The sequence below is a fragment of the Macrobrachium rosenbergii genome, chromosome 50, assembly GCF_040412425.1.
Source record: "Macrobrachium rosenbergii isolate ZJJX-2024 chromosome 50, ASM4041242v1, whole genome shotgun sequence".
In the NCBI taxonomy this organism is placed as follows: Eukaryota; Metazoa; Arthropoda; class Malacostraca; order Decapoda; family Palaemonidae; genus Macrobrachium; species Macrobrachium rosenbergii.
In genome coordinates this window covers 1,192,258-1,217,500 of record NC_089790.1, presented here as the reverse complement: position 1 = coordinate 1,217,500, position 25,243 = coordinate 1,192,258, and the positions used below count along the sequence as shown (strand labels likewise).

At 36.4% G+C, this 25,243-nt stretch overlaps 1 long non-coding RNA gene across 2 annotated transcripts in view; it reads right to left on the bottom strand.

Annotated features, from left to right (window-relative positions):
* Nucleotides 1-25,243, bottom strand: part of LOC136832482 (uncharacterized) — a 158,308-nt gene that overhangs the window by 116,200 nt on the left and 16,865 nt on the right. Inside the window, exon 1 of one of the 2 annotated variants that reach the window (XR_010851231.1) lies at nt 14,871-15,752. The exons of the other annotated variant lie outside the window; for it this stretch is intronic. This is a non-coding gene — a long non-coding RNA (uncharacterized lncRNA). Of the gene's footprint in view, nt 1-14,870; nt 15,753-25,243 lie in introns of those variants that run through there. 2 annotated transcript variants of the gene reach the window in all.

The window sequence follows — 25,243 nt, the reverse complement described above, 5'->3', positions numbered from 1 at the left end:
CCATCGCATAATACCCTTGAGACCCAGCATACACATAAATAAGTGCCCAAGAACCTATCCACCCAAGCTAGGATCAGGGGGATAACGCCAAGGCAGCTGACGTCTCAGAAGGTAGGCCTATGAGCCCTTCCCTCCCCACAAAAAGAAAGAATGGAAGACTGTGCTTTGCCTGCGACACGAGTCCTTATAACACTGACAACATGGCATTAGGAAAAGAAACATGTCATAAAGACACATCAGTATCTTATTGCAGACACATCTTAAACAGGTTAACTACATGTCAACAACTTATCAGAAGTTTTAACCAGTGCTGCGTACACCTTAATACACAGGTGAATAGCACAAAGTAAGTGTATTCAACGTGCTGATGATGAGTTTTTTTTTGTGTAGTTATAAGATGCAACACAGGTTGTGGAAGTATTCTCCACTGGAGGTTCATCCCTGTTTAAGCAGGTTTTCTGTTAATGTTATATGAAATACATGTGTATATATACATGTATACGTATATATATATATATATATATATATATATATATATATATATATATATATATATATATATATATATATATATATATATATATATATATTACATTTAGCCAGACATACACACACACATATCTCATAAATACTGTGACAGATTTCACGGAACACAGACTTTTCCTAATATTTCTGTATCCGTCCCCCCCCCTGCCCCCTGCCCCCAAAAAAAAAAAAAAAAACAATTAATTTTCTTCGTGCTGCGTTCTTCATCTTCCCGGTACGAAGCGTCCCGGTGATTACCCGGGCATCAAAAGCCAGATTGCGAATAAATCAGGTGAGTAAATCTCAGGAGTGTTTGTAATCCCGTTATTATCCCGGCTTCCCGGGGAGTCTGCTGTCATCCATCCCATTCCATCCTACGAGATGAAGAATGGCCTCTTCAGGGATTATCCTGTTCACTGGACTTGGCTCCCTTCTCCTTCAAGATAGCATTTTTTTTTTTTTTCAAAACGTATTACACGGATTTGCCATCCTGACATGTTTTTTTTTTTCAAGACCGCGACAGCAAACTGTTCCCCTCGTATGATATTTACAAAAATATTCATTATTATTTTGTGTGTGTTTATATATATATATATATATATATATATATATATATATATATATATATATATATATATATATATATATATATATATATATATATATATATACATATACATTATATATATATAAACATGTATATATATTTATATATATTGTACATATATTTATATATATAATTTTCGTTGTAGAATGGACGTTAAAATATGATATATATATATATATAATATATATATATATATATATATATATATATATTTATATATATTGCGCATTTATTTATATATATAATTTTCGTTGTAGAATGGAAGTTAAAATGATCTTAAATGACTGAAAAATGCCCAACTGTGTATGTGTTTGTACAGTAGGCTAATACTATTTGGCTCACTTATACAACTTCCAAAATTCAACCTTGAAATAATCACATGTTCTATTCTTTATATTTAAGCAAAAAAAAAAAAAAAAATTACTGTCGACGACTCAAGCGGCGAGGTGATCGACAGACAAGCATGACAGATAGAGACTAGATCTAGGGGGTGGGAGCGTTGAATTAATTGCGAAGGATATCGAAGTTCGCAACGCGTCCTGAACGCGGATGTATATACGTATATATACATATATATATATATATATATATATATATATATATATATATATATATATATATATATATATATATATATATATATATTTTTTTTTTTTATCTTATAGGGGCGAATATCACTTCGCTACTAAAAACATTATGAGCACTTTTCAACTTTTATTCTGGATGGAAGTCGACGCCATACTTATGCTTAAAGTACTATCGGTCAATATTTTTCAAAAAAAAAAAAAAAATCTCACAAAAACGAGAACAATCTGAAAATCATAATGATATGTATTATTCACGCCGCAAGCATTAACAGCTTTCAAATATATGAAAATTACGGTCTAAACTTGCAGATTCCGAAGCCTCCGCAGTCCATCAATCCCAACTGCAACGGCGGTTCTCACTCACGCCAATATATTTTTCCATAATAATTCATTTTTTTTCAGACGAGGCAGGAATGGGAATTGAGCATTACATGACAGGAATGGATTCCAGCTCACCTGAGCTAAACACCAAAGTGAGCTTTTCTCATCCAGATTGTCCGGTGTCTGTGTGCATTTATGTATATCTGTATGTATGTATGTATGTATGTTTTCAAGTCTGTATATATGTATGTCTGTCTAGCGTAAGCTTTTTCACATTTTTATTTTTCTCTATAATCACTGGATTAATTTTAACCAAACTTGGCACAGTGAATCTTTGGATAAAAGGCATTCAATTTTTTTTAATGGGGGCCGCTACTACCTCCAAGGGTAGACTATTAAAAAACTGTGAAAATAAGGTGGTCTCATTTAACTTATATCCAAGCCTTCACATGTTATGTAGATTCCAACTTTCTGGATAATACAGATTCTAATTTCAGGGTACAGAAAAATTGACCACAGAGTCACCAGGAAAATGAATTAACTGTAATGACAATCTCTAACAAGCTATTTTGTGTTTTCAGCCTCCCCAGATAAGCATATTCCAGTGCACTGACAGCTACAACAGCTGTCGAACATGTTTGATACATTGCAGCATCAAATAAATCTTCTCTGTGGTAAAAATTCTAGGATGGTCTATTTCAAATTCATGAGGGAATCCTTTTTAGGTAACTGCGGAGCACCGACATTGCCTGGTGGCAGGGATGGTAGCAAGTGCAGATCCTGTTTTCGATCCGGAGAACCTTCCATATTCGAAGATTAAAGGATCCATAATGTCTGAAACCACAATGATTCTCTCACGCCTGATTTCTGAAGGAGCTAATATTTGATCAGTTAGCGGACAAGATGGAGTCTGCGTTTTTTCTTATACTGCATTTTTGTCAAATTCGCATGCACAAAGGACTGATTTCCCAAAGTGGCCTGTATTAGCGGCTCAGAGTTGTTCAGTTTACTATTTGAACATCATCCCAATCCTTTATTAACCTTAAGTGCCAATGGGAAGCCTGACAAAACATAAAAGCATACACAAGACTTCAGTTTCCGATATTGACATGATGTCTGAACAGATATCTGAAAGAGGATAAATTCTTTTGATCAATGCTTGATGAAACCGATTCATATTTTCACTTCGAAGAAATTTAAAGAAGTTTTTCCGTAGCATATAATTCTCTTGCTTAACGGGGTAATGCCGTCGCTAACACAGATAATAATAGTTCAAGATATAGCTTAAAACAGCAAGATATTTCCTGGTTATGAACAGCGTAACAACATCGGAGGCATTCGGTACTACACCAAACTCCTTCCTCTACTCGATGGAAAATTATTCAATGAAATTAATTTCAAGCAAAGTACTCTCAAGGCATCACCTGTAAACCTTTATGTGTATGTGTATGTGTATATGTGTGCGGAGGTGCCTGCGTGCGTGTAAGTTTCTTAATTAAAAACTTCTCCTCCGTGTTGAAAGTGACGCCTGAATTGATAATCAAATGACTATTGAAACGTGAATTTAAACTGCCTCGGAAAAAGGTATGGGAAAGAAACCGTTAAATTTCAAAGTTTCCGTCTCCAGTGGCCGGGATGAAAGAGACAGATAGATATAAGACAAAATTGCCCCCCCAAAAAAAGATTCCCCTCAACAATCACAGAAGGTTTTGTTTTATTAAACAAAACAGCGGGGGAAATATTTCAAACGCAAGCTACCAAGACTATAGGTCTAACATCATCTCCCTCTAGCGGGGATCAGACGTCAGTATCAAGTTAATGTATACTTGGTTTAATACGCCGTAAGTCCGTCTGAGTTAACAGTGATCTATTTATTATCAACAAGACAAAGAGAAAGAAGGGATTGCATGGATCTTTGTTGGTTTGTTTGGCCGTTGTATAAGCTATCGAGGATATCGACTTCCGGATGTCTGACAGTGAGATGCTCAGTCTTCCATAGTTGGACGCTCTACCGAGGCACAGTCTACAAAGGGTAAAAAAATATCTTTCTAACGCTAGCTGTACAAAATGTGTTTGTTTCTTGTTCATTCTGTTACTAACATATTTATAGCTTTCATTTCTCGATAATTTTGCCCCAGGCAAATTGTGTCGGAGAATGTTATCATGAATAATTCGATCAATGAAAACGTGCAGGGAGACAGAATGAATTTAACTGAGTTTATATATGTTCAAGGGGGTAGAATGCAGAGTAGGGGTCATGAATTACTTAGGGGGTCCAGGGGTGGGGTGACCCCTGGCTAGGTTAAAACACGGCTTCCAAGATTAGGTTAGGTAAAGGTAAGTTTCGGTTAGTTATATTCCCTCTGAAATACCTACAACGAAAATGGCTACTAGGCCTATAGTACCAGCCCTGTATTCGCTCCGTTCAAAGGACTACAGATTTTCGACTGACAAATACCATCATTTAGAGGGAATTAGTTTTTTTAATTTGTCATTTCAACATAATTAATTCAGCTGATGGTTAAATTAGTAGCCAGTGACGAAGAGAGAGGGATGGCGTTATTTCATATCTCACATCAGCGACTTTAAAAATCTCGCAGATGTCGCTGTTGGCAAACGTTAGGCTAAGAATTCTCTGTTCCTCCCTAAATTCTCTAGGGTAGTGTACTATCTTTTGTAGAGCGTGATGTATTGTGGGTCTTCTTTGGACTACAATAACATAAATTTCACGTCAATTGACATTTTAGGCCCCATACACGTAAAGTTATAACTAGAAATCTTGTTCACTCATTTATATGGTTTCGATAAGGGGCAACACGTTCTCTCTCTCTCTCTCTCTCTCTCTCTCTCTCTCTCTCTCTCTCTCTCTCTCTAAACTGCTGCTATTACTGAAAACGGCAGCGTATCTTCGCATAAACTTTTTGCCCACCACAAAAAGTTTGTAACCAAACTATAACATCTCCAATTTCTATAACGATCGCACGCTTCCTTGTTCAACAGACCACTTCGTATTTAGTATCTTTGTCGGTTGTCTGTAATTTAACAGACATAAAAGTTTCTTTGTTTCCCCTGCCTACGTAACAATCCTCAGTTTGGTTCTCTTTTTGAATATTAAATCCCGGTTGTTTGACTTCTACTTCTTTTTATAATATGTTTTATAATTCTATTTCTTGTTGGTTATACTACCTTATATATATATATATATATATATATATATATATATATATATATATATATATATACATACTTACATATGTAGCCCATGTGTGTGTGTAAATGTACCGCAGGGAAAACTGAACACTGGGTATGCCTAATGTTTCATTCCTGCTGTGTTCCATCTGCTCATATGCAGCATGTGTATGTACTCATTGCTAATATATAGCATGTGCTATTGTGATTTTATACATGTCTATCTTTCTATCTATCTACCTATATATGTATATATACATATGTATATATATATATATACATGAAATTTTCAGTCTTATTCCTCATGCCTTCCTCACACGTTTTTGGATATGCTGATCAGCACAAGTTTAAAGCTTTGCTTTTGATATCTGGGATCTGGGACCACCTGTTGCTATATTTTCATCTGCAATGCCAAATCAAAAATGGCCAATTTCCTAGTAAAATTCCGTCTTATTCAAAACTCCTGTTTCCCCCTTCCTTTCCACTGGTGAAATCTTCAGGCAACCAGTAGACCAGCATGGTATTAGACCTAGATACTGACTCAGTACAGCCATGTCCACACGCTAGAGAGAAACCACTGACTAAATACAGTACTTCTTCTTCTGGCTTCGCTCTTCCTCGAGAGCTCCAGTTCGTCCTCTGGCAGATCTAGTGTGGTATTCGCACAAATTTTAAGCATCTCTAAATCCCCCTGCAGGAGTTTTCCAATGACTTCTTGCCAGAGCTCAAGTAGATTCCCTTGACCCCGCCAAAGCATGACATATACCACCAAACAAGAACATCAAGCCAATGTCTGCTCAAGAAAAACACCAAAACAAAGAAAACTTTCAAGGAAATGGAACAGAAGGCTCCCATCCCATCGGCCTCCCCAGTCCATATGGTAAAGAAAACAAATGGATCCTGATGCCCCTGGGGAGACTACAAGTCAGTTAGCCTGCAAACAAAGCCAGAGCACTACCCACTCCCAAACATCACCACCACCTTCCACAGGGCAAGAATCTACTCCAAGTTCGACCTGACCAAGGGCTACTTCGAAGTCCCATTTGACCAATATGACAAACTAAACAGCGATCCTCACAGCCATGACACTACACCTTCAACTACTCCACCTTAGGCCTACAATAACTCAAGAGGCCTCTTTCCAGAGGCTGATGGATAACATTCTTACCAACATCCCCTTCTGAACCTGTTACTCTCACGACATCCTCATCTTCCCTAGGGACCTTGCATCACCAGAGGCACTTCATGGCCAACCTTCCCCTACTCTGCAACAGCTGATTGGTTGTCTACCCTGAGACACATGTTATCAGGGATTCCGCCTATGAATTTCTGGGTTAAGTCTTAGCAAATGGGGTTTGCCCACTGCCTTCTTAAGTATCAGCTGTCAGAATATACCCCACCTTAAATACCATAAAAGGTCTCCAGGAATTCACAGTAATGATAAGCTACTACCAGAGAATCCTGACCAGAGCAGTGACAAGTAGCCCAAGTGAAGGTGATTGTTTAAATAAGATAATGATGTGCTTCTGTGACTTTACTAAAGTAACGATTCATACTCACAAATGTATGGATGTATGTTACATTAATCAAAAATGCATTTTAACTGTTTTTAATGTGGTGGAAAGTGGTGGCGCAATGCACCAAATTAGGTCTTTTGCTCTTTAAATTGTTGGAATCGACATCATGTACAGTCCTTTGCCATGCAAAAACTGAAATGAATATGCATCAAGAACCTGTAATATTCTCTTTGAGAATTTAAATGTAGGCCTGTATTATAGAATACATTAATTAAAATATTTCGCCTCTTGCATGTTATTCATTACCACCTTTAAGGGCGAGAAATACGTTGCGATCAAGCATTTATTGATGGGTATGATGAAAAACAATAAAAATCTATCACTGTAAGAGGTGGTTAGTCTGAGTCTGAATACCTTCAGTTAATAGAAATTGGTGAGAAGAATAACTTGCTTGAAACAGGTGTGCTGATCCCTGAGAAAATAAGGTTTTTCTGACTTTCATCACTTTTTAGGTATGCATAAATCTACCTGCTTATTCAGTTATAATTATCCATCTTTCTTCTTCTCCCTTTCTCTTTCCTCTGCAGTCCATTTCTTATGAGTGGAAGGTCTGTTAAGTCAAAGATGCTTTCCAGGAGAATGGGTTCTTAGGTTCCTAATCAATCAGTTTTTGTGTAATTTAAACAATAATTAAGATAGACAGAACCCCAAAACCTGAATTCGAATGGCATATGTACAGCAGAGTTGATATCAATTTACATCTCTCTTGATGGCTCAGTGGTCAAAGTCAGTGTCCATCAATTTTTCTGAAGCAGGCACCAGTTCGATTCCCACTGAGGACGAAGCACTTATTATTCTCCTTGGGTGTAAGTTATTCCCGAGGTAAAGGGAACTGGGACAGAAAACGATATCTGCGACTCAATATTCATGAATATAAAAATGTCACGGTGTATGTGACAGAAATTCATGTGTGTATGTATAAATATAAACACACATTCAGATACAGATAAATAGATTGACAGATAAATAAACAGATATTATTTATGTAATTACTGTTACGGGAATATAACATAATATATGGCCACGGGGAAAGTGAAAAAATGGAGTGCAAGATCTCTCACCTTTATTCTACAGCATTTTCAATCAAACAATGGATGAAAACGCCTTACAAAAAAGGCGAACTCCAGTGTTTCAATTTCCTTCAGGCCATATATTGTGTTTATATATTCTATGGTTTATATTTCATATCTTGTTGTTAAATCTGTAATAGAAGTTTTATAAATACATACACTTACACATACACACATTTATATATGTGTATGTGTATGTATATATATATATATATATATATATATATATATATATATATATATTTATACAGACACACAAACATATATTATAGTATATATATTATATATATACGAGGGAACGAAATCCACTAAAGAAATTTCATACGCACTGATCTTCAGCCTTGTATAATTGAAACAATGATGTACAGTGCCCCCTAAAAAATGTGTTAAAATGCGACACTGTGAAAGCTCTCCATGACGTGTGAGAAGTATATAAGACTAAACAATCAGAGGTTCTTCTATTACGTTTTGAAAGGTGGCGTCAACTTTGGTACCCAAATACTTTACAATTGTTAAGAAAATACGAAAAGCTGTTTGTAGCCTTAACCGATTTTCGATATCATGCCCAAATCCGGGCCCAGTGGGTCGCAAGCACCAGCCTTCTCTCTCTCTCTCTCTCTCTCTCTCTCTCTCTCTCTCTCTCTCTCTCTCTCTCCAAAGTTCGAATAATGCAAATGTTCGCGCATGCTAACGACAGGGTCTTTGGAACCTAAGCACGTCGATAAGAAAGCTGTGGATTCAGAATCTTTTTTCTAAAACTTGCTACTTCCTTTATTTTTCTCTAGAATCCTGCAGTGACGTCAGGACAACAGATAACGGCAGAGTCAGCCTGAGTTTTTTTCAGCAAGGAAGACTGCTTGCAGAACGCCAATACCCTTCAAGCTAGCTAAAATAAAATTGCAATTAGACGAAGGCGGTTGGTTTCTTAACGTACGAAAATGCTAAGAATACTAGTGTACACATTGGGAAGATTTTTGCTGACAAGTTGATGTGTTTGTGCGCTCAAATTGAGCTGGCTATATGCCAGCGTGGACTCTTGCTCGTAGAGTAGTTCGTAATTGATGAATTGTTATCGGTGCTTTTTCTTCTAAGCTATGAAGACAAAGGGGAAGAAAAAAATTGTAGTGAATGATAAGAATAATACAGAATTTTGTAACAGATGCAGTGATAAATACAGAAAATATATACATATATATTTACATATATGTATATATATTGATATATAATATACATATATATATATATTATATATATATTTATATATATATAAATATATATACAGAGAGAGAGAGAGAGAGAGAGAGAGAGAGAGAGAGAGAGAGAGAGAGAGAGAGAGAGAGAGAGAGAGTTGAAGACATCCAGTTCGTTCCCCATCATTGTACTTCTATCAACAACCTGACCATATATACAGATATACATTCAACTGTCGTTCCTATATATACCAACAATGTTCTGCCATCCTCTCTCTCTCTCTCTCTCTCTCTCTCTCTCTCTCTCTGTCTTTATACTCCTATATATCAGAGTAATTGAAAACTGTATGGATGTGGTTTCCCCAAATAAACGGCGGTGTAGTTTCCTATAAACTTTCCTCCCGAAACAGAAAGTTTTCAACCAAAATATTGAGTGACCAATTTGTTAAACGTTCGTCGAGCTTCTTGTTCAATACAACGTTCTTGTATTTGGATTTCTAGGCCTAGAAAAAAATTGTATTTGGATTTCTAGGCCTAGAAAAAAATTGTATTTGGATTTCTCGGCCTAGAAAAAATTGTATTTGGATTTCTAGACCTAGAAAAAAATGAATCAATACATTTTCTTTTTTGGTTCCTTGTTCAACAGAATGTTCTTGTATTTGGATTAGTAGGCCTAAAAAAATGCTGAATTGACATATTTTCTTTTTTAGGTTCCTTGTTCAATACAACGTTCTTGAATTTGGATTTCTAGGCCTAGAAAAAATAACTGAATCAATACATTTTCTTTTTGGTTTTGGAATGTTCCTTTGGATTTCAACAGAAAAAATGTTGAATTGATACATTTTCTTTTTTGGTTCCTTGTTCAATAGAATGTTCTTGTATTTGGATTTCTAGGCCTAGAAAAAATGTTGAATTGATACATTTTCTTTTTTGGTTCCTTGTTCAATAGAATAATCTTGTATTTGGATTTCTAGGCCTAGAAAAAAATGTTGAATTGATACATTTTCTTTATTCGCTGAAGGTTAATATATAACCTTCTTTAGTGTAACTGGTAACAAGAGACGCTTTAGTATTTGTGAAATGGGAAGAAGCAATGCCAGCTACAATTCATAGCTGTTACGAGATTCTCCTGATCTTTTCCTCAGCATTAACTTCCTTTCCTTCACTTATTTTACTTCTGTTTAAAGACCAATGGGATGGGAAACACCACCATTGTTTACATAGTTAAAAGGAAAACAAGAAATAAGGAAGGAAACTATAGCAAGGCTTCCCACGATTACGATCTGATTTTTTCTTTACTGGCCTTTACCTGTGTGTGTGTTTTCCTTGTGCTGGTGTATTTGTTAATTATCTACTCTGCTGAGTATTTCATTAGTTTGTGCATGACTACAACATAGACGTAGTCTGTAAGAAGGCGCTTTTGTGATGCAGATGACGATAAATTTATTGTTGAAGTTTATTAGACATTAGTTCTATCACTAACTTGTAAATCATGTGAAAAAATTCCTGGAATGGCAAATCAAATGCCTGTACTATTGCTCAAATGACTTCCACCAATGTTATCGGAATTAGAATATAAAATTTAGTCAAAAGGCCAAGTGGTGGAACCTACGGGGTTATTCAGAGCTGAAGAGAGATATTATGAATGAAAGTATACTGAAAGGAATGAAAGGGGTCGCAGCTAGGGGTCGAAGGGACGCCACAAAGAACCTTAGGCAATGCCTACAATGCACCACATGAGGTGCATTGACAAAACTACCCCTTTATGGGGCACTAATGTTATGGCTTCTGTTACTGCAATTGTTAGTATTACTACCAATTGCTTATGTTGTAAGGTACTGATTTTTTGTCACTGTTATTCTGATATGTAGGTATGAAACCTGTCGATTGGTTATTATTTTCCTAAAAAAAATTTTTACCTGGACCAATTTTTCAAAGTCACGGGTCAATTCATAAGTAAAAATCTTAAAAATATTTTTCATTTACATCTCAAAGTATGATAGCCTGAGGCCACTCCATGGTCTTCAGAATTTGACATTCTGTGTCGAAGGCATTGTTTTTGAGCATTTTTTTAAAATACAGTTTAGTTTTACAAGGTCTTCTATCTTTATTGTAAAAATTTTATATTTCTGAACCCTCAGGAAGGTACATGAGGGTTTGTATGTATTTTCCAAAATAAATTTCTCAATGACCTGTTTTCCAAGTCACAGGTCAATTCAAAGGCAAATTTTTCTTCCAACTTATTTTTTTTTCTGATTCTGATGAAACTTTTCTCTTTTTCCAAAATATTTTTTTCCTCTTTGCAATGAACTACTTCATTCACTAGTATTTTAAATATAGTTTTGAATGTGGTTCTATTTTATTTTTCAACTTTTTAGATTCACAATGTTTTTCCCCAGCTTTCTTTACATGAAACGGCATCAACTTCCTTTAGTTTGCAACGAAATGAACAGACAAAATAGATACGGACAGACCAGTCAGCCCTGTAAAACTCGAAAAAATGAAGAAAAAGTACGCACATATTTTTTCGAAATCCACAGCCATCTGTATCACTCTAAACTTTTAACCTGAGATAACTGTAGGACAAAAATAGACCAGTAATTGGTAGCAGTTGGAAGCCAACAAAAATAGTGCGAATATTCAGTAATAGAATTTGATTGGCCCAAACTTTGGGAGGATGGTGTTCTAACTTTCTCTTCGCTGAATGGGGTACCAAACGAGGCTGATTATTATCGAGAGACGGCCGCTGCAACAGAAAAAAAAATGGGACTGACAAGGGCGGCCCAGAAAGAGATGGGGGCTACCTTCGTCAGGAGATTTTGCTAATTTAGTTATTAACCCCCATAAAATGTACTTGTGTGTAAGAGGAGGCATTATTATCGACAGACAGCCTCTACAGAAAAAATAGGACTGGCAAGGGCGGCCCAGAGAGAGATGGGGCTACCTTCGTCAGGAGGTTTTGCCAATTTAGTTATTAAGCCCCGTAAAATGTACTTGTGTGTAAGAAGAGGCATTATTATCGACAGACAGCCTCTACAGAAAAAAAAGGACTGGCAAGGGCGCCGTGGAAAGAGATGGGGGCTACCTTCGTCAGGAGGTTTTGCTAATTCAGTTATTAAGCCCCATATAATGTACATGTGTGTAAGAAGAGGCATTATTATCGACAGACAGCCTCTACAGAAAAAAAGGACTGGCAAGGGCGCCACATGTGTGTAAGAAGAGGCATTATTATCGAAGACAGCCTCTAAAAAAAAGACTGGGGGCGCCGTGGAAAGAGATGGGGCTACCTTCGTCAGGAGGTTTTGCTAATTCAGTTATTAAGCCCCATATAATGTACATGTGTGTAAGAAAAGGCATTATTATCGACAGACGGCCACTACAGAAAAAAAACAGGACCGGCAAGGGCGGCCCAGAAAGAGGTAGGGGCTTACCTTCGTCAGGAGTTTTAGCTAATTCAGTTATTAAGCCCTTGTTTCAGTAACCTGACGATTAAAGCATATAATCTACACGTGTGCAAGACGAGGCATTGCTTGTTTAACCTACCGAGAATAAATCTTTTATATAAAACCTGCGACATGGCATAAAACAAACCTTTCCTCATTAAGAAAATTACCTACTCCGATGGAATCATTTAATTTCTTAAAATCTCTCCTTTTTTTCCCTCTCAGTTACAGAAAACTGGAAATAAATTTCCAACATCGACATCGCTCTTCTAAATGAAGTTTTCGAACTACCCCCCCATCTCTCTCTCTCTCTCTCTCTTACACAAGCGATCGACCATTGAAATTGATTCTTGTAGCAACAGAGAGAGAGAGAGAGAGAGAGAGAGAGAGAGAGAGAGAGAAAATCGATGGGTAAGTTGCGTCATTGAGGCCGGGTTCTATGGAAGGTAGTAACGATCTAGCATCTTGTAACGTAGACCTTGGGTAGTTGGATTAGCGAGAGACAAAACTACCAAGGACGACTTATTGTGAAAGACTTCTCAAGGACTCCATAGTCCTCTTTGAATCAAGGATGGTAATAGCCATACAAGGACTCTACAGTCCTCTTTGAATCGAGGATGGTAATAGCCAAACAAGGTAACTTCATTCTGTCCTGGGGAGGAGGGAGATTACGCAACAGGATACTTGGTTGGTATTAGGCTAAGGTTTCTTTATGCAGCACTGGCCCATTGTCCTTGGGACATCCCGCAAGTGAACTGAACTGAACTGAACTGAATACAGAATTCAGGCCTAAGTCCAAGCACTGGGACCTATGAGGTCATGCAGCACTGAAACGGAAATTGACATTGAAAAGGTTTGAAAGGTTTAACAGGAGGAAAACCTCCCAGTTGCACAATGAATCAATTGTTAGGAGAGGGTGAAAAGTACGATGGAAGAAAGAGAATATTAAAGGAGGTACAGTAAACTTAAGTGAGGTTAAGCTTTAAAGGACATTAGGAGCCTGGTTTGGACACACGGTCTCATCCCACCAACCGAGACACTGATTAATATGTACAACTGATTAACGGCTCATTCTAACACGGATTCGACGACTATTGAAATTTCTGGGTTTTCAGTACTAGAAAATATCCAAAAATATGCTCAACAGAGCTCAGCGTTCACGGAAGAAAAATAAACACAAATGCACACAAATATATATATATACACACACATATATATATATATATATATATATATATATATATATATATATATATATATATTTGTTCATCAGTTCCTGTACATCATATATACTATAGAACTAATATATATATATATATATATAAAATATATATATATATATATACACATACACATTGTACAAAAAAATGAACCTTATTAAAACTCAATATATATATATACAATAAAAGATTATATATATATATATATATATATATATATATATATATATATATATATATATATATATATATATATAAATCTATGTATGTATGTATGTATGTAAGTATTTTTATATGGCTTTATTTAAACTCAAGAGGGGATGTCCAAATTATATCGTCAACGTAAACCCTAATCACCCCAGGGAAAAGAATAAATAATAAAAATTCCAAAAAAAACGACAGCAGTCGAGACAATGGATTCTCGTAACCAGATCTAATTTCAGTTCAAAAAAAAGAAGAGCATATGCATTAAAATACAAATTACGCTGCCTTAGCACAAAGGTTAATGAGCTTAATGATTAAGTATGTAGTTCAAGAAAGATTAGTTAGTCTAATTGGGAAGTGCTTCACACAAAAAGTGAAAAGACATTGTTCCCTGGAATGCACGTGAAGGCAAAAACTCATATCAAAGCAATCTTGAATTTAAAATCTTATAATTACATTTGTACGTTATCTAGGAATGGAATATGCTCCGGTCTTTTACGGGCAATGTTGGTGATATTTTTTTTTTACAGACACCAGTAAGGCTTTTTTTATTTTCGTTGTTTATCCCTAATTATACGTATGGTCTTCCCTCGAAAATAATAAGCTAGCACTTAAAAGTGTTTATGGAAATACATGTTTGTATGCGGAACATACACCAATGCAAACACTGCGTGTATACATGGTTGTATCTAGACCGACGCTTAAAAATAACTGATAGAAGGCAAAATTCAAATCTGAACTTATCTGAAACGTTCGTTCAAATATGAACACTGTTGCCTGTGTTTCCTTGATATAACTGATGATTATACAAGAATCATGAGTAATGAGTACAATTACAAGATGATGATACCGAATATGACAGAGGTGGGGTCAGATAAAAACGCGAGCATCTAGAGATCAACAGAACTGGTGATATATAAGTATACTGAACACTCACCAAGAGCCGGAGAAAGCGACGGTTGTCCTCTACTCTCATTCATTTTTCAATATGTACCTTGAAAACGTATTATCAACGATGGTTTATACTCTTCTATCTTTCGGTCTAAAGATAATGAGAGGGCTGGCGAACAGATTCTGTCAACGAGATTAACTCCAGCATTGGTTAGGCAGAGGCAATATTGTGACATTAAATGAAGACAGAACCCACTGAAGAGCTACTGTCGATCTTCAGCTCAGCGGGGAAGTTTTGGGTTAAGCTGAACATTCCCAAATATTTATCGACCTTCCAGTCATGACATTCCAGTTATATTAATTCTTCATAGGCTTATAAGGCCGCTAAACGTGTAGGCCAACTAGTCTTTCAAACTGCTCTGGGCTTGGTGCTAAAATGCCTGTAAAAGGGGATCCAGATTTTTTTGCTATCAAAAAACTTTTCACAATTAGCAGTTGTATCTTATTGGAAATGTAAACATAGCCTCAAGAACCATTCAGGAATGACGTGCTATTCACAAGCTTTATGGGTCTACAACGACCATGCAGGGTTTACTCACATTTAAACTCATTTTCCATTATCGGTTTGGTGATCATTTCGTCCCTCATGGCTGTCTAAACAAAGATTTGCCTCTACTCTGAGAGCCATGTCCTCCTTCATCAAACGACCACCCTTGCGTACCTAGAGCAGCTGCTTGTCACACTTGTGGCCCAAGTTGCATATTGTTTATGCTTCTGTATACATAACATGAACTACGTCTGGCAGTTTTAATTTTTACAGAACTGCTGCCATCACTGCATGCAACACAAGTATCAAACTAATTCCCCGGGGGACCACCATCACTAACTAGTAACTACAGCCCTGACTGCCACCACTCGGCCGACTGACGCTACCACCATTGTTTTGGTGTACAGATCGTCGTCTGATGTTCTAAAACTATCGTCTATAAAAATCTTCGCTTTAAACATACTAAGTAATGAATTTATATTTTCTCAAGTGCATTCTGCACAGAAAATTTGTGAATTCGAACATAATGATTAACGAACAACCGTCATCGAACGATTACTTACAGTTTGAGGAAAAGAAATGGGAGTGAATCTGCTTTATTTTCTTTTTCTCGCACGTAATAAAATAAAATTAGAAGTCCTTAAAACACTGCCTTCTTGATTTCCAATTTCAACAGCAAATTTAACCGACGGTAAAAATTGCCGATGGCTGTTGAGTACTGTTCAGAACTTTCTTCATCAAGCTGGTCTATAATGGAAATATCATCAAAGAGTCGAAACTGATATTAGAGAGAGAGAGAAAGCTGTACGAACTTAGTTTCTAAGAATTCCGTGCGCAAGTTAGCCAGGAAGGGGGAAGAGATGATATCACAGAGACTATATTTTTTTTTTTTTTTAGGAAATGTAGAGGTGATATCACACAGAGACTACAATTTTTGTTAGGAAATGTAGCCGGGAGAGAGTTGCTAGTTATTTAAGAAAAATATATTCAGCTACTTGCGTTTCATTCCGAAAAATATAACGGGGTGTATCTTACTCGTGTCTACCTGAGACTTGCAGTAAAATGGATAATCTCTCAACAAAATAAAAACGATGAAGATGGGATTTTAATCTTCACAGAAACAGGCATTTAGTAATTTGCTTTGGTGGAGAAATACGAGAGACAGTGTTGCCAGGAAAATGACGTCCAATATTTTTAGAGGCTTCATAATTTGAGATAAAAGTCTTCTTATTGAATATTACATTGATTTTCTGAACATTATTGTGTGGAAAGTTAGAATTACCTGATGGTGAGTGGTTGCACCCTGGTATAGTGAGTGAGTGATTACTGCGTCTAGGCTTATCCAGTGCTACTTTACATAAAGTTAATTACATACTTTTTTTTCTCTTTTCCACACTTCCTGGCAGTAATTGGACTACATAATTTACAGAGGCTTATGTGAATGTTTCCCAGTGGGTAGAGCCGTCAGTGCATCTCACGACGTGCGCTGTAGGCATTACTAAAGGTTCTTTGCAACGTCCCTTCGGCCCTTAGCTGTAACCCCTGTCATTCCTTTTACTATACCTCCATTCATATTATTTTTCTTCCACCTTGCCATCCACCCTCTCCTAACAATTATTTCATAGTATAACTGCGAGGCTATCTACCTACTCTCAATTGCCTTTCCAGCGCTGAATGACCCTCATAGGTCCCAGTGCTTGGCCTTAGGCCTAAACCCTATATTTCCATTCCATTCCTATTAAAAGCTTAAGGAAATATTTTTCAAAACTGATATTGTGATATGATTTTATTATGAAATCTGTTTGTGTAGACTGCATCTTTTCAGGCCCGGTAGGGTTACAGGTTACAAACGCGGGAAGTTCCATAATAGTGAAAAAAAAAATGGCATTCAATCTAAGTTTTTCTCACTAAAATGAGGAAATATAAAAAAAAGACACATTGTGCCATCTCAATGCAGATTACATCATTGCGCAGTACTGGCTGAAATATGAATATATGTGAAGATTATTAGATATAGGCCTATGTGAGTAATCAAGAATCGACCATGAATTGTAGTACTAATTTGAAAAAAAAAGAGAGAATTGGACAGAGGAGAAAAGTTTCCATAATTAAGGAAAGGCAGCGAAAGGCCACCACGGAACACACCCTCCCCCCCACGCCCCCAAAAAAAAGATGAAGCTGAACGAGCCTTCGCCACAGTTTCCGACTGAATGATGACTGAAATATGAATATATAATATAAAGATTATTAGACATATATAAGTGGGTAATCAATAGCACTAGTTATAAGATAAGAGAGAAATAAAAAAAAAAGTAGAGAAGTTTCCATAACGAACAAAAGGCGGCAAAAGGAAACCACAGCACATTTTCCCTCCCAGAGGAAAGGAACTGAACGACCCTTTGTCACAGTTTCCGACCTCCTCCTCCTCCTCCTCCTCCTCCTCCTCCCCCCCCCTCCTCCTGCCCCTCCTCCTCCTCCTCCCCCTCCTCCCCGTCTCGTAGAACGCTGTAATTAGGCGCCTCGGAGGAACCCAGAAACTGACGAACTCCGGAAGGTGGTGATGGCTGAAAGTTTTCCCGAGGGTGTTGCCGAGATACTCAGCCGCCACTGAGGGGAACGCTTTGCGGAGCCTCCAGCCACTCCGAAGGAGACCTCCGAAGTGTTTGTTTTGTCTTGGGGTATTTGCTGAAGGACACCTCAGGAGGGATAAGGAGGGGAACGCCTCTCCCAGACGGAGGAAGGGAGGAAGAAGGAGGAGGCATTCGATTGGTTGGAAGAGGTGATATGCTAATGCTTTCCAGCGCAGATTTTTTTTGGGGGGGAAATATTTATTTGTTAGGTTATGATTGTGTCGAATGATAACTTTTAGAATTACGCTAAATTTACGATATTATTATTATTATTATTATTATTATTATTATTATTATTATTATTATTATTATTATTATTATTATTATTATAAATTCGTCTGCAATTATCGAGTTTTCTGTACAGCGTATAATGCTGCATGAAACTCTCAACCACGGCCAATAAAACTCTCAGCCGCAGCCCATGAAACTCTCAGCCAAGGCCCATGAAACTTTCAGCAAGGGCCCGGTGGTGGCCTGCGTTATTGGCACCTCTTTTCTTGAAAAATTCTAAGGTCACTGCATTTACGGAAAGCGAGAGCGAGGGAATACAGAAATAGTTATCTTAATAACGAAAATTAATTTTTCTGCCACATAGAGACCAAAAAAAATAAAAAATAAATAAACAGTCACGAAAATTCTAACTCGTTTCATGAAGAAAACAAAGTCTAAGTATTTTTGGGGAAGAAGAAGAAGAAGAAGAAGAAGAAGAAGAAGGAGAGACAACTTTTTGAGAGATTAGATTCGACCTGGATTCATCGCTTCAGTCACCAAATGGGGCAAATGAAGTAATGGGTTTACCAGCAAGGATGATACCTCTCCCTTTTTGCGGAAATTCTTTTTCACTCTTTTCTGATTAGGTGCGAATTAATTTTTTTCTTTCTTTCCATCTCTCTTTCGCTCTCCCTGTCTATCTATCTATCTATCTATCTATCTATCTATCTATATATGTTTGTTTTTTTCTGGGGCAGAATTTTTCCCTTCACAATAATTCGTTTTCCTGACAGTTTAAAAAATTCTTGTACGATTCAATATAAAAAGTCGAGGTTGGGTAAATTATCCAAATATTCTTTCGCTCTCCTATCTATCTATCTATCTATCTATCTATCTATCTATCTATCTATCTATCTATCTATCTATGTATGTTTGTTTTTTTCTGGAGCAGAATTTTTCCCTTCACAATAATTCGTTTTACTGACAGTTTAAAAAATTCTTATATGGTTCAATAAAAAAAAAGTCGAGGTTGGGTAAATTATCCAAATAGGTTATATCAAAAAACAAATCCCAATATGTATTTCATTTGCAAGCAATCAGTTGAAGTTCAAGCAATCATATCAGGTTTGGCTTTTTCAATAGAAGATAAAACCTGTAGACACAGCAAAGTTGTTTTGCATTACATTTAATCTGTTGGTAAACCAAACTCATTCCTCCTTACCAAATATTTCCAAAATAGACGCCCAGTCATTCAGCTGTCAGGAACCTGATGTTAATAAGTGACTCCATCCTAGAATATAGCATATACCGCCATCCCTATTCTCTTAATTCTTTTAGGATACGCTTGCCTCATTTTCCTGGACCAGGAGCCCCTCAGCAAATACCTCTAGACGAAAAACAAACACTTCGGATTGTCTTTTCAGGGATGCTGGGAGTATACGTCTCGTGGCGGTTCAACATCTTGGCAACTCTTCGAGAAAAACTTTCAGACTTCCTTCGAAAAGTTCAGCCGTCTTCGCCTTACCGAAACCGTCGTTTCAGACTTTCTTAGAGGTTCCTAAAATAACTTCATCCTGAAACAGCACTTATTAAGGGATCTAGTGCTTGGAAGGAGAATGGGAATGACAATTGCGTTTATTTTTGTTTCCTTAAGAAAGGAATGCACTATATTGATGCACTTTCTGGTTATTTATGATAGTTGCGTTTATCTAACGTCGCCTTTCTTTTGGGTGATGTTTCTCTTCTTTCTTAATTATTATTTTTCTTTTGGGTGATGCTTCCCTTCTTTCTCAATTACTGTTTAATTCTGGTTCTTCGATATATTCCAAGATCGATGAAAAGCTGCTTTTAATCCAAAATGCACAGAGCTTTTGGTATAGGAATACCTCTTCAGATCTAGCATCTTCGTAATTACTACTTTTTTTTTTTTTTTTTATTTCTGTTCGAAAACAGTATTACAGGTTTCAGAGGATACGCGAGACAGGAGCATCGCGGCCCCCCTCCGCGACTTCCTGCGAAGCCAAAGTTATATGAGAAAAGTTTGCTAACTGTTTATGGCGATACTTAATTAACTAAATGTTTTACTCGATAAAAGTTCTCGCGAAGGACTCCATCATTAGCTACAGGACAAGGGGTCAAACGCATGTTTGGGTGGGTGTGGGCTATATATATATATATATATATATATATATATATATATATATATATATATATATATATATATATATATATATATATATATATATATATATATATATATATATATATATATATATATATATATATATATATATATATATATATATATATATATATATATATATGCACAAAAAAACATACTCCTCAAGTTGTAAAAATAAGATTCCCATTGACACAAAAGATTTAGGACCACGAAAGGTAACGTAATCGAGGCATCTGTATAAATTTCCAGTTTCTCGAGAAAAGTTCTCACCTGGAAATGCATGACGAAGGCATACTCTTCTTGAGGGATAGGAATACAGAAGTTGATAACGCATGTGATACGGTACAATGATAAGTAAAAAATGTACCGAAGTTTCTTCAATCGAGTTTTCTGTACATCATATAATCATGCCCACCGAAAACAGATCTATCTTTCGGTGGTCTCAGTATAATGCTGTGTGAGCCGCGACCCGTGAAAATTTAACTACGGGTCGGTGGTGGCCTATCCTATATTGTTGCCAGAAGCACGGTTATGGGTAACTTTAACCTTAAATAAAATAAAATATACTGAGGCTAGAGGGCTGCCATTTGGTATGTTTGATGATTCGAGGGTGGATGATCAACATACCAATTTGCAGCCCTCTAGCCTCAGCGGTTTTTAAGATCTGACGGCGAACAGAAAGAGTACGGACAGAAAAAGTGCGGACGGACACATATATATATATATATATATATATATATATATATATATATATATATATATATATATATATATATATATATATATATATATATATGAATGTATTTACGTGAGAATTTAAATTCGTCATGTTGTATATTTGAGTAAATTTCTAAATATGCAAGAAAATGTAAGTAAATAAGCAAATTATGATAAAAATGTCTAGTAATATAAAAAACATTTATGAAAAGAGACAGTAATGAACAGTAAATAAGAAAAAAAATCGTGTTTTTTTAAAGGACAGAAAATATACTTTTAAGCAGCCAACACTGGAAAATCAACAAGTCCTTGAAAATAAGAGAGAGAGAGAGAGAGAGAGAGAGAGAGAGAGAGAGAGAGAGAGAGAGAGAGAGAGAGAGAGAGAGAGAGAGCTTTGTGAGTGTGTTTCTGACAGGTACTTGTTGAATCCACTTATCACTTCCTGTTCTATTTGCATTTTCACCTGTGTTCTCTACGTATTCTTGTGATACCTCTCTCTCTCTCTCTCTCTCTCTCTCTCTCTCTCTCTCTCTCTCTCTCTCTCTCTCTATCATCACAGCAGTTTCCCCTCCGAAATCCCTCTTGACACAATTCACGAGGAGATTAGAGGTATCAAAGTTTCAAGAGGGGGAAGTTTCTGGTGTCACGGGGGACGTAGAAGCATATAGTCGCCTGGGGGCCTGGGGGTTTGGGGGCGGTGTCCTATTTTTTATTCCTTGTATGAAAAGCCAGTGTGGTACATACATACATGCATGCATACAGATGATCATACACAGATGCTTATACCTGTTTATTAAACTCATTCTACAGATAATTCACTGGCGAAAGATCTAGCAAAATATTTCCTGTCACTGAAGATTATTTTTCTGGACTAGAGATATTTCCTGTCAATGAAGATGATTTTTCTGGACTAGAGATATTTCCTGTCAATGAAGATGATTTTTCTGGACTAGAGATATTTCCTGTCAATGAAGATGATTTTTCTGGACGAGAGATATTTCCTGTCCATGAAGATGATTTTTCTGGACGAGAGATATTTCCTGTCAATGAAGATGATTTTTCTGGACTAGAGATATTTCCTGTCAATGAAGATGATTTTTCTGGACTAGAGATATTTCCTGTCAGTGAAGATGATTTTTCTGGACTAGAGATATTTCCTGTCAATGAAGACGATTTTTCTGGACGAGAGATATTTCCTGTCAGTGAAGATGATTTTTCTGGACTAGAGATATTTCCTGTCAATGAAGATGATTTTTCTGGACAAGAGATATTTCCTATCAATGAAGATGATTTTTCTGGACTAGAGATATTTCCTGTCAATGAAGATGATTTTTCTGGACTAGAGATATTTCCTGTCAATGAAGATGATTTTTCTAGACAAGAGATATTTCCTGTCAATGAAGATGATTTTTCTGGCCTAGAGATATTTCCTGTCAATGAAGATGATTTTTCTGGACGAGAGATATTTCCTGTCAATGAAGATGATTTTTCTGGACTAGAGATATTTCCTGTCAATGAAGATGATTTTTCTGGACAAGAGATATCTCCTATCAATGAAGATGATTTTTCTGGACAAGAGATATTTCCTATCAATGAAGATGATTTTTCTGGACTAGATATATTTCCTGTCAATGAAGATGATTTTTCTGGCCTAGAGATATTTCCTGTCAATGAAGATGATTTTTTCTGGACGAGAGATATTTCCTGTCGATGAAGATGATTTTTCTGGACAAGAGATATTTCCTGTCAATAAAGATGATTTTTCTGGACTAGAGATATTTCCTGTCAATAAAGATGATTTTTCTGGACTAGAGATATTTCCTGTCAATAAAGATGATTTTTCTGGACTAGAGATATTTCCTGTCAATGAAGATGATTTTTCTGGAATGATTATACACAGATAATCATACACAGATACTTAAACCTGTTTATTAAACCCATTCTACAGATAATTCGCTGTCAAAAGACGCAGCAAAATATTTCCTGTCACTGAAGATGATTTTTCTGGACGAGGGCGCCTGATCGCCCTCAGGAATGAATAGATCTCTGAGGCTTTCGACGCGATTATATTAATTGCGTTACATGAGCTTCATCGGATAAACAGGGAAGATTTACGGAGATATGAAAGGAAGGAATGAAGGTAGGGAGAAAGGGTCTTGTGAGCGATTATTTATTGCACGTTGCATATTTCATCACTCGCATTCGAGAGTTGGGCTTTACGGTATAGATTGGAGATTCGGAGGGTCTTTTTCCCCGAGACAAATAATTTTTTTGTTATCTAATCTGGAGCGACAGTAAATAGATTTCTCTTTACTTTCCGTTGGAAGTTTTAATTTTGGACTAAGCTGGTAAATCTAAATATATAAAAATTGTCAACGTCAGTAATCAACTGTTTTTATATACAAGTGCGTAATTGGTTATATTGAATTTTAAACTATTGCTCCATTTTAAAGTCATTTTCTTCATTTCTCATTTGCTTGTAAGTACTGTAATAACTCTTTTCATGTATAATACTGTATAGCTGATGATAAAGTGATGAATAATGAATTGCACCTGTTATTTACTTATTTTATTTATGTACCGCCGTAATGGTCTAACCCAAGTTTTCTAACAAAACATCTTACGGCAATCTATCGCCTAACCATCTGTAAAACTTGTTTTACTCGCGAGCTTAGCAAAGGTTTTTTAATTGATAATGAGGAGGAAACTAGAATCAAAGAAACACGTAATATAGAGAATGTCTATGAATGTCAGGAATTTGAAGGAGTATTTGTTTTTCTAGGGAAAAACGGCCATGCTGAATAAACTTATACACATGCAGTTGTAGGATTTGATAGTTATTGAAATAGTTTAATGAATTCTAGTTGAAAACTAGAAGATTTTCACGATGTTTACCTTGCCGACGGAAATGTATGTTCTAAATTTACGCGAAATGATGTGATGATTCATTTTACTATAATGAAGCTAGAGTTGAATATTTTTAATTTTAATATATACACAAACACACACACACATATATATATGTTTACATAATATATATAATATACATATATATGTGTGTCTGCGCGTATTACAAGTAGTAAATAATACAGTCCTCTGACGCTGTAACACTATTTTTTCACTGGCATTCACAAATTCAGAGAATATGAGGCTGGAATATGTTTTCTACACAAAGAAAATACTGCATCCGGGTTTCGGTGACCGGGATTATTTTTCCCTTCTAATTAAGTGAATGGTATTACGTGTTCAAAAAAGATGTCAAGCAGAGGATAAGAAATATAAGACTAACTGTAGAACACTTGACAATTATCACATGAAATCAGGAAATCACTTCAGTAACGGACGGTAGCAACGGAGTTCTTAGGGCCGGTATATGATGCTACCATACGCCGTTAAGAGAGGAACGTAGGAGATTGATCGCACGTCAGAAAAAGCGAAGAAATAAGGAAACGAACAATTAATTCTCCCTAAAAACTGCCAGGAGATTGATGGCAAACAAAAGATCGAGGACGACACCTACAAATAGATGACGAACGGAGGAAAGGAGCAGGAATTTCATTTTTCGTAGACAACGGGGCAGAGGACGAAGACGAATGCCGAACGCCAGGGAACAGAGTGCTTGATCGATGGGTATGGGAAAAGAGAGAGAGAGGAAATGGGACGCAGGAGATGAACGGAATATTGGAAGGGAGAGAGAATAAGTGATAGATCCTAGGGGATGAATTCAGAGAAAGAGAAAGCATTGCGAGAACGTAATTGACACCTTATGACGGATGAGAATGGAGAGAAGAGATGTAGGGTAGAGGAAGGAGAAATGGATGATTGAAGTGTACGATAGAATGAAGTTCAGGAAGCGATTTTTTTTTTTTTTTCCTGGGCGGTTTAGCAAACATCTATGAGGAATCTTGACAGATGGCTGGAGTTTTAAAAATCATGAATCTCACGGAAACAAGGATAATATCGATTTTGCCAATGGAATATCTACAGTTATAATAATGTACCATTTATCATACTCAAGTATTTTTTAAGGAAATATTTTTTTTTTTCAAAGGCCCTCCTTGTGTGAGTAGATTTTAAGAGCAACGTCTAATAGGGTGTATCGTAGGAATAGTATGCGCTTGGCTCAGTCAAAG